General features: G+C 39.2%; 1 protein-coding gene across 20 annotated transcripts in view; it reads right to left on the reverse strand.

Annotated features, from left to right (window-relative positions):
* DTNA (dystrobrevin alpha) overlaps positions 1 to 13,161 on the reverse strand; it is a 403,763-nt gene that overhangs the window by 147,564 nt on the left and 243,038 nt on the right. The window lies entirely within an intron of this gene.

Raw genomic sequence — 13,161 nt, forward strand, 5'->3', positions numbered from 1 at the left:
GCATTTTTGCACATCATGGTCCCTTCCCTGAGATGAAGACTGACTGGCATGACAGGAGCCATGGGAAGACATGAAACAGTGGCAGCCCTTCTTTCCTGCCGCTGGGTCTGCTCCTATGAATTATAAGGCTTTCAGTTATGTCCTTTCACTGAGAGAGTTTTGTCTGAAAATAAGGGACAACTGGAAGAAATCTCTGTTCCTTCAAAGAGCCATGGCTCTAAATTGGTGGTTGCCAAGAATCTGAGTGGGAAAGCGAGCCGGTGGGAATGTGCCTTCTCTCGGCAGCCTTGGACCGCACAGGCCCCTCTGAATCATCTTGTTGAGGCCGAGCATCAGTGCCTGGGCTGTGTAGTAAGAAGGGACTCAGATTCATTCACTGATAGTAATCACAAGAGTCAATTTTATTAAGAGCTTACTATGTGTGGGCAGGATCTATATGAAGCGTTTTACATGGATTCTCTTGTTTATCTTTTATTCTAATTCTGAGTTATGTCATAATATGTTATCCTGTTTTATAGAGGAGAAAACCAAGGTTGGTGAGGCAGATAGAAAAATGGTCCCTCAAAGAGGCCCATGTCTTAATCCCTAGAACCTGGGAATATGTTACCTTCCCTGGCAAAAGGGACTTTGCAGATGTAATTAAGTTAAGGATTCAGAGATGAGGAGATTATCCTGGATTATCTGGGTGAGCCCAATGTAATTACAAAAGTCCTTAGAAGAAAAAGAGGGAAGTGGGAGAGAGAGAGTGAGAGAAGGAGATGTGATAATGTGAGCAGAATGAGAGAGAAGGAGAGAGAGTGAGAGAGAGAGAGAGAGAGAGAGAGAGAGAGAGGGATCTGAAGATGCTACACTTCTGGCACTGAAGATGCAGGAAGGACCCATGAACCAAGGAATGCAGGTATCCACTAGAAACTGGAACGGGAAGGGAACAGATTCTCCCCCGGAGCCTTCAGAAGGAAGGCAGCCTTGCCGTCACCTTGGTTTTAGCCGTGAGACCCATTTTGGAACTTCTGACCATCAGAACTATAAAATAATAAATCTGTGTTATTTTAAGCCATGACATTTGTGGAAACTTGTCACAACTGCAATAGGAAACTGACACAGCCAAGAGGGGTTAAAACACTTTCACAAGCTCACATTGCTAGTGGCCACAGAATCAGGATTTGCACTCAAGTCTCACTCCAGAGGCTGTGCACTTAGCCATCATGCTGCAACACTTCCGTGCACCTCCTTAGATTCCACTAGCTCCTAAATACCATTTCTTAATAGCCTATGTGCTCTCAGGTGCCACATACTATGCTGATTCCTAATTTTCATGATTTTCTTTAATCCTCAGATCAGGTGCTATTATTATCCCCATTTTAGAGCTGAGGAAAGTGAGGCTTAGAGATCTTAAACAGCTGAAATTTAAACCTATGTCAGTCTGACTTACAGTCCAAGCTTTTAGAATCTTCATTCTACTGCCATATAATTTGACCAACGTTTGAGTACCTGCCAAATGCCAGCATAAAACACAAGCTCGAATTTGAGTACTCGGCGTCGCAGTAATTCTTGAACATATCTGTATGGTCTATTCAGGGGTCACCACATCAACTACACTCCAGGTACATTTCATTCCAGAGTGTCTGTGGTGAAATCCTTGAACATAAAGTTACCATTGACACAAGCCCTTTCAACCTCAGTGGTTCCTGATTATAATTAGCCAGCGTACACTTCAACATCGTCTCTGTATCAATTAGTTTAGTTAACTCCAATTGGCTCATTAATATGGTCAAATGTAACAGAGGTAAAAGATAGTGATGAATATTTTGATATTATTAGAATATCAGACCACACATCTGACTATAATGATAGAAGAATCATTGGAACCCCCATCTTACACATTTTAAAAATTTTCTGGATAGGAGAATACCCTGCTTATAACAGATACAATATTCTTAACTAACTAACTAAAGCATGTGAAAATGAGATGCATGTTACTGGGAACTTTATGACCCCCAAAAGTCAGTACCACAATGAATGACCTTAATCCAATCAAAATATTATATCCTTTTATTATGTTACGTTATTCTTACCATAATATAAAGGACAAAGTGATATACAATACAATTATGTAGAAAATGGGCCTGCCCAGAGAACCAGAAAACAAATCTCAGTTTTGAATTATAATCCCCCCATGTTAGTGCTTGTAAATGGAACAATTCTTCTAAAAAAACAAACTGCACTGTGTTTCTCTGACTCACGATGCTTATACTTCAAACCACCCCCACTCCACAGACAAACTGCTAGAAACAGAGTCACAGTGCTGCAAAATAAGAACTACAGTAGTTGCATAAAACATTTTTAGCCAAACATCATGACTGCCACTGTGAACACGCTTTTGAGGTTCTAAAAATCACTCTTGTGATGCATCAACATTGCAGTTTATCAGAATGTGTCCACTCTGGGTATTTGTGAATACTGAAAGCAGGTGTTCCAGATACACTCTTCAGTGTATGCATTTATGGAAACAAATGTCCTGGGGCCTGGTGGGAACACAGCAAAGGGAAATAGCAGCAGGCTAAGTGTCCCACTCTGAGCAAGCAGTTCTTTTTGTTAAACAGAGGTTTTTGCTTGGGGGTACTCAAGTCATTTCCCGACAGCACTGGTGTTGGGCACAAGGCAGTGAGGCATTTAATAGCACCTTTGTGACTTCAAAGACTTAATGAGCCTAAACTACTACCTGGAAATGATCAGGCATGGGGGAAATAACTACTAAAAAACTTCTCTTTAAAAGTTCCAAAAAGCTGTTGAGAGGGATTCTAGGACTGTGAGGAGTGTACCCTACGCGCTCACAGTGTAGAAATCAAACTCAGAGACGCTCCCTTCCAGCAGGGAGATCCCACATTATCAGGTCTGAAACCTGTATCAGTCCTATGTCAGTTACCATAAGTTCAGGCCATTGTAAATAAAAGCCATAATCGACATAATATTTCAGGGACAAACAAAAATGGTGAGCAAATAAAGGGATCCCACCAAGCCGTTCCTCACCATTACTTTCTCATTTGTGGTGTGTATGTCCTACTATTTCCCAGCTTTGGATTTTCACTTGGTGAATAGAATGGAGCTCAGAAAACAAGTCTCCAGGATAACACTGCACCCCTGGGCATGGGGCACTAGAGACTGGTCACTGTAATGAGAGTTGTAGAGATGCACGTACCCATTCCACAGTTTGAACACAAGGCTGATGCTGCATAAAGGCCTACTTAACTTGATGGCTAGTTTTTTATTTTGTTTTGCACTGCCCAAATAATGCCTGGGCTCTATATGAGTAAAAATAAGGTATTTATGTAATGCTTTATAATTATGAGGTGGTTTTACATATTTCAGTGGGCTTTACAAGGAAGAAAAGGGTTAGTCGTTTTGTTTTACTCTGATATGATTCCGCCCAGTCCTGTGGTCAACATGGTGGTGGAAAGAATTCATGTCTTCCGATTTCTAGTGTGGTACTCAAACTCATAGCTAAATATTGTAAACACATAGGGAGAAATCTCTCCTTTCTATTTTTTGTTTCTTTTTTCCTCTTGGGCAGTATCAGATTTTCTCATTTCTGAATCTTACTATGTAATTTCCACAGCACATATGAAAGAAATCATAAATGGAATCATAGAATCCAAGCATTTGGGGGGATTTTAACGATCCTTTAGCAAGGCCCTCTTTCTCAATGAAGCAGCCATGCCTTAGTCACTCTGCTTCTGCTTGCATCTTCCAGCGTCTGGGGCTCACTTCTGCAGGCTGCCAGTTCCATCACTTTTAAATAGCTATGAGAAAGTTCCTCTTCACATTAACTTCAAATCTGACTCATCCTAAATGCCTCTCACTGGAGCAAATTTATGCCTCTGAAACTTAAAGTACCAAGTCTTCCACAATGACCACTCTTCAACTGTTTAGAGATGGGTACTGTGTGCCCTCCAGAATCTTCTGATCTCCAGGTGAAACATCTTCAGGTTCATCATTTGTTTATTCTACGCAACGATTTTCATGTCTGTCACTGTTCTGGTTTTTCCTCCTCTGCATACTTGTTTGTGTATCAAAGTTCTCTAACAAGTGCGATGGCCAGAGGTGGGTACAATATTCAATGTGGAGTTTAGCAGGTTTAGATGTTGTGCTTCCATTACTGCAGCTTGTGATTACATGAGCTAATTTAGTAATTGTGACTCCTGTGTCTAATGGCCTCTGTTGTCAACTAAACCCCTTTGGAAAACAGCAAGTAAAAGAGGAATGGACTTCTCACTGCTTTTAAAGTCCAAAATCCTTAAAACACCTTCCTAGATCCTGACTGATATGGTTCCTAGGCAGCTCCCAGGTTCATGCCCCTCTGTTCACTCACTGCACTGTAGCCACACAGGCTGCAAGGCCTTCCCTTCTGCTGATTCCTTTGCCTGGAATATTCTCCTTTCTCTTCCCCATGAAAATCCCAACTACCCTCAGCCCCAAACCTGGCCAGCTCCATACATGGTTAATCTCTCTCATATACTTTGGCTGTCTGCTTTCATAATGCTGCATGACAGTTATCACAATTATAATCACATGATACTTTATAAAATTGTTTATTTGGTGTCTGTATCACTCATAAGCCTGTTAGTTTCATGAAGGCATGGGTGGTATCCGTGATGCTCATTAGTTCCACTAGTGTCTCGAATGAATGAAGTTAGGGAAGATTTCACTCATGGCAGGCCTGTTGGGGGGCTTATACTTCACCGAGAAGGAAAGAAGGAGCTATTGTAACATTTTTTTGCAAGCAGCCACCATGGAATGTTAACCAGACAGCAAGCACACAGGGTGACTTGGAGATGAGATGAGGAGGGACTAAAACCTTGGAAGATCAGACCTGGCAGGCACAGCAGTGAGAACTCACAGATAAGAGTGCAGATCTCAGGAGTTGGGAGACTTCCTTTCCTTAAGCACTGGTTGGTTGTAAATATAGTAACAGAGAAGCACCACATGGATGACTCAGTTGGAGCTACAATAAACCATTTAAAAGTAAAATGAGAAAAATTATTCACTTTATTATTTTGGCTTCAAATGTATTTTTAAGTGATGGGGAGATGTGGTGAAGAAGAACAGACTATCTAAGAAGCAATAAGATTTCACTTAAATAAGTGAGGTTTCGTTGATCATTTCAATTTGTATGCTGTTTGTGGATATGAACTTAGATAACAACCATCATAGGTACAATTTTATTGAATCTCCTCAATAAATCTTAACTAGCTATTTCTTTGATGACTAAGATAGCTTTTATATACATCAAAATTATATAGTCCTATTTCAGTAAAGCACAAAGTAGTTTGTTTTGGATAACGCAGTATTTTCAAAGAAGTCAAATATCTTGGAATACTAATACTTTCACTATGGGGCTGTTTAAAAACATGAATACAAATTAACTTTTAATACTTCCCACTTTTGAATGGAGCTAATTTCTTCTAGAGCCACAGAAGGTGAGACGTGTTATCTTAGTCTTGAAAAAAACTCAGGGAGTATGGTACGGTAGGAAGGTTAAACTACATGAGTAACAGTAGGAAAATTATTCTCCCAAATTTGTCATTTCTAGAATTAGATAGGTAATTTTAAATTTCCAAAAATTTCTACTGATTTTTCCATGACTAATTTCAAACAGGACCTATACTCATAAGAGCTGGTTAATTTATAGTGCTTTTGGCCAGAACATGCCTTGAACGGTTCTCAGAAGTTCACAAAAGCACTTTTATCTTAAATGCATAATTTCAAATAGCCCATGAGCATGCGGACAAATGTCTGCTAAGGCCAATAAATTTAAGTCATTTACCTTAACTTTCAGAATATTGAGATTTTACCTTTACAAGGTTGACTCCATCTTATGTATCCAGCCCAGTAGTTTTAGAACCTGGAATTCAATTCTGCCTGTACAATCTTGTTTTTTTGTTTTTTTGTTTTTTTTTTAAATCCCTCATCTGTGACTCCATTGGAAGATCCATGGCAATGACTATGGGAAGCAGTTAAGTTCCCTATTAGGTGGCAACTGCACACCTTAAAAGGTTTTGCCTGGATGGATTTATTCATAGTAATTATGGCTGATATAAAATTTATTTCTAACAATTCTCCAACAAATAGTTTTTTAGGAATGAAATATCTTAGAAATGTAAACAAATGAAAAATAGTGCAGGCACACATATGGCTAGTGTGTGAAGAGTCATTGGCAAAAGTAATATTTTAGAGTTTACTGTGGTCTTGCTCTGCTGGAATTAGACCTTTTATCAGTGTTAACAGCCAATCTGAAGGCACACTACAGTAATCAATCATTAGTGCTTGTGAGAGTTCACCACGTGCAGGGCACTGAACCAGGATTTCCCAACCCATGGCACAGAGTACTTTATGTATATTTGGTGTAAAATTTAATGCTGTATATTGAACACTATTTTCCCATTAATTTTCAATTCTTAAATGAGAATTTGAAAATAAATTCCAAAGGTAGTAAGATAACCGGAAATAGCATCTTTGGGAGTGATCTAGGGTGAGGCACCTGTGTGAGATAATAAAAGGATATGAAGATGAAGAAGTGGCTACTTCTCATGAGCTATTTTAGCAGCATTGCATGAACAGTAGTGCCTTAAAAGTTAGGCCCAGAAACTGTCCAGGGTGGAGAGTCTCCAGCAATTGTATACTGCTTTAGTGCCTAAAGTTCAAAGCACTTTTAAATACATTAGCTGATATAGGGAATTTTAGTTTTCTGAGTGAAGAACTAAATAGACTGTGCTAAGTAAAACCCAAGTCTTTGTTAGCACATTTTATTATGGATTACACATTCAGCAGTTCCTCCATGTGCATTATCTGCTATGTGCAGTTTTGCCAAGCATGCCACTCAGCTGGGAAGCAATCACAGAGCTTGCATTTGCTGTGCTTGTGGATAGGCTTCGAGAGCAACTTTCATGTCCTGTAGGCTTTGGGAAGAAAACTGGGGACATAATGTCTTGGTTCAAGCAAAAGCCTACATTTATTTTGGGAATTATTTTTTGGAACTGTGGGGAGAGAGATTGTTCTTGCAGAACCAAAGACAGGAAACAAAAAGGTTAAGGAAACATGAGCCTGAGGTCATAGCTTTACTAAACTATCTAGTGTGTCCTGGAGGTTTAATCACTAGGTAGGGTAAATCCTCAGCAGGTATAAATAACCTTAGGTTCTTTTTAGATTGTCTGCTTTGGCTGGGAAACTGCCAGACCTACAAAGACCATTATTCTTGGTTGCCACTTATGTCTCTCCACACTGAATTTCCCATCTTCTGTCTTTTCTTTGTGTCCTAATTTAGACTGTGTTTACTTCTAAATCTTTGAAGTGTCTGGTAGGCTGTTGAAAATACACTTTGATCACAAAATATAGAATGTAGAATGTGACCTCCTTCATAAAAGTTTAAAATTTGAGTGTGAAATTATTTTAACATATTTGAATCCTACACCCGATTTTAATGTGTTAAAATATCCACCATTTTACCTAAGGCATGCACTCTGACATATCGTTCTCTTTGTTCGCTCTCCTCAAAACAGTGTTCCCCATGGAGATAGAAGCAAATGGCTAGCTAGATCTTTAATTTGGAAGGTATTAAAGCTTTTGGTTGCTCCCTTGCTATTTCTCACACCCAGAAACAGAGAATGTCTCTCTCTGCCCCTTGGATTGCAGAGGAAGCAGCCATAAGATTTTAAGAAATCCAAAGCATTTTGGAGACGAAGTTTTGCTGTAAAGTAAGATACCTTAGTTCAAATCTCCTCACTGCCATGGACTCCCAGCAATGTTCCTGGGCAAATGACTTAAGTTTTTTCTTACCCTTGATTTCCTTATTTCAAAAGTGGACATAATATTTATCTTTTGTAATTACATGAGGACTGAATGAGATATTGTTTGTAAAATGTCTGGCATTGTACCTATTTGTTATTATTAAGCTTCCAGCATCCCCCTTTTCCTCCTTATTTCTTGTAACATCTTTCCAGTGGGAAACCTATTCCTTGTGGCTATGGTGGGGCTGATCCTCCTTCCCTTTAGACAGAGAGGTGGACAACTGAACCAGGCCTGGGGTCAGAATACCCCTTTCCTTTGGCGATGGTGGTGCTTCAGGGCCAGGCACATGACCTGAGCTGGGTTGTGTCACCTAATTGTTGGGGATACGAAGCTGGTGCATGTGATGTAGGGTCTGCTGGCAGCCATCCTACCTGACACTGGCAAAGTTCTCGTCCAAGAGCTAGGGAGAGACACAAGATATGGTTATGCTATTGGAGTTGAAGCCATTGTGAATAAGGCTAAGCAGACAAGCAGAGCCTAGAAATGGAAAGACAGTATTTTGGGGCTGTCCTCTGGACCTCTTAACCTTATTACATCTGAAGCCAGCTGTCCTTGGGATCTTACATTTACAAAAGCTAATTCTTCATTTTTAAGCTGGTTTGAGTGCTATATCTGGCACTAGCAATAGGTGGAGCCTTTTATAATTACCGTTCTCTTGCATTCCTTTCTCCAAAGTAAAGAGGGCCTTGTTTTTTTCCTCTTTGTTTCAAAATAATTTTTTCCCTGATTGCTAATTATTCAGAAAACACTCCAAAAAGTATACAAAAGAAAAAAGTATTAAATATAGTTTGATTTTTCTATACATAATTTACATAATTGCATAATTGCATTCACATTGAGCATTCAATTTTAAACTCTGCCTTTTAAATCTAATTTATATCACAACATTGCAAAAAGAATACCTATTCACTGAGGAAAATTTAGAAAGTACAGGAAAGAACAGGTAGAAAAATTAATCTACTACCCATAGATAATCATTTCACCTTTTTAGCTTATTTCCCTTTCCTCTATCTTTTTTTCAATATTTGGATCAGATGGTAGATAGCATTTTATAAACTGCAAATTCTCACTAAATGTTTTTATGAAACATCATATTGATGTTCCATAATCTATTTAAAGGACAGTTTTGGCAGTTTTTCTCTTTCAGTATCTTGCCTCCATGGTTTCTGCTGAGAAATCTGCACATAGTCTTATCGAGCTTTTCTTGTTTGTGATGGATTGCTTTGCTCTTGCTGCCTTCAGAATTCTCTCTTGTCTTTGACACTTGACAATCTGATTAGTAAGTGACTTGGAGCAGGTCTATTCGGATCTATTCTATTTGGGGAATGCTGCATTTCTTGGATCTGTAATTTTTTTTTTTTTTTAATCATCATTTTATTGAGATATATTCACATACCACGCAGTCATACAAAACAAATCGTACTTTCGATTGTTTACAGTAACATTACATAGTGGTACATTCATCACCCAAATCAATCCCTGACACCTTCATTAGCACACACACAAAAATAACAAGAATAATAATTAGAGTGAAAAAGAGCAACTGAAGTAAAAAAGAACACTGGGTACCTTTGTCTGTTTGTTTCCTTCCCCTATTTTTCTACACATCCATCCATAAACTAGACAAAGTGGAGTGTGGTCCTTATGGCTTTCCCAATCCCATTGTCACCCCTCATAAGCTACATTTTTATACAACTGTCTTCGAGATTCATGGGTTCTGGGTTGTAGTTTGATAGTTTCAGGTATCCACCACCAGCTACCCCAATTCTTTAGAACCTAAAAAGGGTTGTCTAAAGTGTGCGTAAGAGTGCCCACTAGAGTGACCTCTCGGCTCGTTTTGGAATCTCTCTGCCACTGAAGCTTATTTCATTTCCTTTCACATCCCCCTTTTGGTCAAGAAGATGTTCTCCGTCCCACGATGCCGGGTCTACATTCCTCCCCGGGAGTCATATTCCACGTTGCCAGGGAGATTCACTACCCTGGGTGTCTGATCCCGCGTAGGGGGGAGGGCAGTGGATCTGTAATTTTATGTCTTTCATAAAAGTTGGGAAATTTTCAGTTTCTATTTCCTCCATTATTCTTTCTGCTCCTTTTCCCTTTTCTTCTTCTTCTGGGACACCCATAACACATATATTTATGAGCTTCATGTTGTCATTCAGTTCCCTGAGACTCTGCTCATATTTTTCCATTCTTTTCCCTACCTGTTCTTTTGTGTGTAGGATTTCTGATGTTGTCTTATAGTTCACTAATCCTTTCTTCTGCCTCTTCAAATCTGTTGTTGTATGTCTCCATTGTGGTTTTCATCTCTTCTAATGTGCCTTTCATTTCCAAAAGTTTTGCTATTTGTTTTTTCAAGCTTTCAATTATTCTGTATGGACAACCTGTGTCTTTATATCCTTCATCTCTTTGACCACATTTTCCGTCAACTCACTGAATTGACTTAGAAGATTTGTTTGAACATCTTTAATTAGTTGTTTCAACTCCTGTATCTCAGGTGAGGTATTAAGTTGTTCTTTTGGGCCATATCTTTGTGCTTCCTAGTATGAGTTGTGATTTTTTGCTGGTGTCTAGGCAGCTGATTTCCTTGATTAGTTTATTCTGGTGGTTGTTTTCTGTCTTTTACCTAGGGTTTTCTTGTTGGCTGGCTCTGATCTCTGTTCCTTGACATTCAGTTCAACTTATTCTAGACCTCTAGCATAGTTTCTGTTTAACTGGTCATAATTTCTCAGCTCCTGTTGTTCTGATTCTTGCCCTATTTGGAAGGTTTCTTTCTTTCTTTCTCTATCTCTCTCTCTTTCTTGAGGGTCTCTCCAGTTAGGATCTACCCCACCCCAGTCACATTTTCCCAGACAAGACAGGCCTAGGACTCACAAAGAAGGTGTAATCAGTATCAAGCTTCCCTGGGGAGGAGACCTGCAGAGTGCTAGTCTTTCCTGTGAAACCTTGTGCTTTTCCTATCCTGCCCAGCATGTGGTGCTTGCTGGCCTGCAGTTCCTCTCTGGTGTAAAGTGGTATGGTGCCTTTAATTCTCAGCAGACCCTGTCCCTGTCAGGAACATGGTTGAGACAAAGGCTGAGGTAGAGGGTGGGCTTAAACTGTTTCTATTATCCAGTCCCTGGGGTCTGAATTCTCTGAATGAGAGCAGACATTTGGGCTGGGCCCTGCCCCACCCCCTTTCTTGGAGAAGATAAGCCCTTCAGGAAATTGTCTCCTTCACCTGACTAGTTACTTTGTCTCTCAGACATATCTTAGCTCTACCCTTTCCTGGGGCAATGCTGACAACTGAAAAAGCCTGCTTCCTTCTTTATGCTAAAAAGTTAAAAAAAAAAAATTCCTTTTCAAACCTGGTCTCTAGCCCCCTGGGTTCACCAGTCAAGAGCTGGAGTTGGTACCCAGCCCCTTGGGTTTACCAGTCAAGAGTTGGAGTTGGTACCCAGCTCTATGTGCCCCTTTTCTTGGGGCACAGACCTTTCCAGTATTCTGAGCTCATCCAACTCCAAAAGCTTCTGTTTTCCATCAGCCCTGACAGCTTTCTGTGGAGGAGCTACTTCCAGGTTCCTCTTATACTTGCTCTGGGTTTATCTGGAACTTGTATTCAGCAGTCTGAATTTGTTAATTATATCCACAACTGGAGCTTTCTTGAGCTTTCCTTCCCCTACTCCTAGTAGAGATTTCTTCTTTTTCCCTTGGGGAAGAGGCTCCAAAACTTGCCTGCTGTGCCAGTGGGGAAGGGGTACCAGCCTCCAAGCTTGGGAGAATTACAGTTCTGTGCTATGATCTCAGCCCTTCCACCCATTCCAGACTGGTGTATGATGTGTGTCTGGACACAGAAGTCCCCCAAACAGTTGTTCCAGATAGTTCTTGGTTATTTACTAGCTGCCCTAGAGAATGAACTAAATTCCATACTTCCCTATGCTGCCATCTTTCTCTGCTTTTGCCTCCATAATCTATTTAACCAGTTCTCTATTGTTGGGTATTTAGGATGTTTAAAATTTTTAATTATTTTAAATAATACTGTAATGAATATCCTTGTTTCTAAGTTTTTATGCAAAAGCATTTCCATTTTAGGCATTCTTAAAAATGGAATCACTAGGGCAACAGTCAGAAATATTTTCAGTCAATTAAAAATATTACCAAACTTCTCTCCAGAAAATCTGTAGCAATTTCCACTCCTACGAATAGTTTATGAGGATGCTTAACACTGCTTTTAATGGCTGTATGGGATTGTTTGGATAAGGAATGACTTTAGTTATTAATTTCCCTGTCACAGGACCTTTGGTTGCTTCCAATTTTTCACTGTTATAAATATTGCTGTAAAAAGATCTCTGTACATAAATCTTTGTATCCTTTTCAAATTATTTTTTTAGGTGATTCCAAAACTGAATTTATTATCAAAGGGCATAAAAATTTTCAAAGCCATTGATACTTACTAATACTGCCAAAGCATTTTCCAGAATAATTGTAATAATGTATTCTTCCACCACTAAAGCATGAGAATGGCTTCCAATTCACTAACATTAGCTATTAGCCACTATCAAAATAAAGCAAAACAACCCAACAACAGAATATCTAAAAACTTTTGCTAATTTGATAGGTGTCACAGCATTGTATTATTTTTAATTTCTTTGATTAAATTTGAACTTAATATTTTTTCCATTCTCTTGCTCTTTTGTTGTGAACTACCTGTTTATGTCCCTTTCCCATTTTAGCACTATGTATTTTTCACAAGTTCTTCATATATTAAGGCTATTGATCTATTATTTTGATATATACATTTAAAAATAATTTCTATTTGTTTCATATATATTTTCTACAAGAAGATATTAAACTTTTTTTGACAAGTACATTATTTGTATATATTATATACAGTAGATTATATTATATATCATATGCACTACCTGCAAACAGGGAGTCAGTAGAAAGTAATGGTTAAGTATATAGGTGTGGCAATAGGCTACCTGAATTCAAATCCTCTCCCCCTAACTTCCTTGGGGACTGTTACACCACTCTCCACTTCCTCTCCCATTTATAGAACAGGGATAATAATAGTGTCTACCTTTTAGGACTGGTGGGAGGATTAACTGATACATCAGATTATGGTGGATTGAATTGTGTACACCAGTTTGGACATGTACTTGGTCTCGGTCCACATTCTGGTGGGTGTGGAACCATTGTAAATAAAATCTATTCAAGATGTTACTTCAGCTCAAGTGTGACCCAACTGAATCAGGTCAGGCTTTAATCCAGATTACTGGAGTTCTTTACAAGCAGAGTGAAAGTCCGATGGAGAGAGAAGCCAAGGGGAGCAGCCATAAA

Source organism: Choloepus didactylus, chromosome 16 (assembly GCF_015220235.1).
Source record: "Choloepus didactylus isolate mChoDid1 chromosome 16, mChoDid1.pri, whole genome shotgun sequence".
Taxonomy (NCBI): domain Eukaryota; kingdom Metazoa; phylum Chordata; class Mammalia; order Pilosa; family Megalonychidae; genus Choloepus; species Choloepus didactylus.